The following is a 2,882-nucleotide window of genomic DNA, read 5'->3' on the forward strand; positions in this document are numbered from 1 at the left end:
CCGGGCGCGCGGCCCCGAGCCGCCCGGGACCCCGCATTCCAGCCCTGCGGGCTCCGCACTTGCCGAGGGCGGGGGACTCGACCCCTCCCTGTGGGGGCGCCGGCTGCTGGGCGGCGGTAGCCACGGCAACGCGGGTCGCGGCCAGGCGAGCTGAGGGCGAGGAGCAGAGCCCAGAGCTCCGGCTGCCCGACCCCACCCCATCCCGCCCCTGCCGGACCATACCTGCGCGCTGCGCAGGAACCGGAATCAAGAGTCCTCCCGGGATGGGCGGGGCCGGGGGGGGGGTGGGGCGCTTGGCGCCCACAGGTGTTGCAGGTACAGCGTCCGGCCTCTTCCTGCCCACCGGCGACGGGTGGGACCTGCACCCCACACCAGCCCCGCCAGCTCGCCAGCCACCACCCCTGCTCCGCAGCGTCCCGAACTCTCTCCTTCCTTTCCTGTGGTCGTCCTCCAACTTTCTTTACCTGAACTCCTCGGCGCCTGGTTTCTCACCCCGGTACCAGGTCCTGCCCACCGCCCCTACTCCCAGGACTCCCTAACAGCCACCCTCTCCTTCCGGCCCCCACCTCTGGCTGCGCCAGAGGAGCATAGGCTTTGGGGTTGGGCCTGGGTTTGTGCCACCACTAAGCCAAGTAACCTGAGCCCCCCATACCCCTGAACACCCCCACACACACACACGCCTGTTTGCTCACCGGCAAGTGGAGGTGATACCACATCTACCAGGCTGTTACAGGAGGGCACAGCGGCTGCAAAGTACACAAGCAAGGGTGCATTTCCTTCTTTTCCTCCTGGGCCTCTACCTGGACCCACCCTATGCTGAGAAGCCTTGGGCAAGTCTGGACTCCCTCACTGGCAAATACCTGGGCCTTTCTAGGGAGAAACCGCTGGGCAGGGGCCCAGTTGTGCCCTCTGCCGGGCCCTTCACACACACCCTGGCCTGCCTACTGCAAACTCAGTCAGAGGAGACAGGACACGGCCCATGCTGTTAGGACTTTGGCTCAAGGCCATTGGGATAGCCTCCTGGGAGGCAAAATTTGTCACACACACACACACACACACACACACACCCCACTCTGGAAGCCCCCAGAGCCTCCAAAGGCTAGGGAGAGCCTCAACCAGAAGGTTCAGGTCATCCACACTGGCTAGTGTCCAAAGGGCCAACACCACAGACACACTCTTGCCATCTGCCACCCCTCAAGAGTCTGCCTTCACTCTCATCTACCCAACTCTGCCTTCCAACTTCTCTCACCAGCTTCTCCGATCACTCCCTTTCTTCCATCCCCTCTCCCAGCACCTGGGGCCGTGCACCAGAATGGCACCCCCCCCCCCACCGAGTTCCTTTATCCCTGGCCTCCAGCATCACAGACCCCAGGCCCTCCATTTCATTCTCTAACCTATGCCCCACCACTCCTCCACATCCATCACCACCTCAGCCCCTTGGCTAAGGTGCTGAAAGCCCATGGCTTTTCTGCCTGTGCAGCCTATGGGGGACCCTTGCCACATACCTAGAATCCTCCCCTCCTCAATTCCATTCACTCAAGTGCACACTCTTTAGGACCTACCTCACCCCAAAGGTGGACACAGGACTTCCAAACCCCATAGCACCCCTCATCTGTACACAGATATGGTACCTCCTACCCCCCATCAGGAGGGTGAACATCCCATGCACAGAGGTCGTTTCATCTCATGCCATCCTGAGGAACCATTACACAAAGGAAACAATGTCAAGAATGGAGTGACCAAATGACCAAAGGACCAGGCACTTGAGGTTCACAGAACCCAAGGGGCCACCCAGGTCATACTCACTGCCCAAACCTGAGCACGGGCTCCAAGTACAGAGGGTACCTCCTGGGAAACCCTACTGGTTCCACAGGCCCCTGCTGAGAGGAGGCTCCACACAGGCCCAAGCAAACCCCAGCCCACAGAAGCCCTTCCCCACAAACCCTGTATACCTCCATGTGTTCAGAAAGGAGTGGCTTTTCCAGACCTGTGGGAGTACAGAGTGCCTCCCCACTCTTCCTATTTACTCAAGGACACACAAGGCCACCTATGGCCATTTAGCCCAGGAGATCAAAGGTTGCTGTTCTCCTCTGCAAAGGGACAGGTCAGGGGTTCTCTGGGCAGTCTGCCCCCGGGCCCCCCACTGTACCTCCCACCTCAGGGAGGCCCGTCTCCATCATTGCCACTGAAAAGGCTGGTTTGGAGCCAGCCCCCGTGTCCTCAACTTATAGGATCACAAGATCTCAGGCCCCATTCAAACTCACAGGCAAAACCTAACTCTGCCTGTACCCAGGTCCCAGGCCTGCCTTGAGGTTCACTCTGCTGACATGCTGAGCTCTGCCCATGCTTGTACAGGCCATCTCTAGGCTGTGTATGGGAGGACACCTAGCTCTAGGGCACACTGGACTGCCCAAAGCTCTCTGCACAGGGACCCAGACTGGCTACCAATCCCTGTAATTATGTCCCCAGTAATATTTATCAGCCATTCCCCCAATCCCTTTTCCCTGCTCTCTTCTGATCATCCCTCCAGCGTTAGAACCAGAAGGTTCTCCCCACCAGGGCAGAGAAAGTAATCCAGAAGCAGGGCAAGTAACCATTGTCAGCCGTGGTTGCGCAGGCTAGGTTCCACTCCCCGGAACCCCCAAGCTATCTGACATAGGAGGGTTGGGCAAGCAGACCTGGCAATCCAAAACAAAAACCCAAGCCTGAAGGGTAAGTTCATCCAACATGGTTCTGAACTGAGGACGAGACCAAGAGGAGATGACAGAGGAACTGAAGGGGGCCGTGATTACTGTAATTCCAGGCTCAGCCCTTAAGTCCCAAATCTCAACCTTCAACAAGAAAAACTCCATCTGATGTAAGTATTACTTTAAATATTTAAA

The sequence above is a fragment of the Lynx canadensis genome, chromosome A2 (genome assembly GCF_007474595.2).
Source record: "Lynx canadensis isolate LIC74 chromosome A2, mLynCan4.pri.v2, whole genome shotgun sequence".
Classification (NCBI taxonomy): domain Eukaryota; kingdom Metazoa; phylum Chordata; class Mammalia; order Carnivora; family Felidae; genus Lynx; species Lynx canadensis.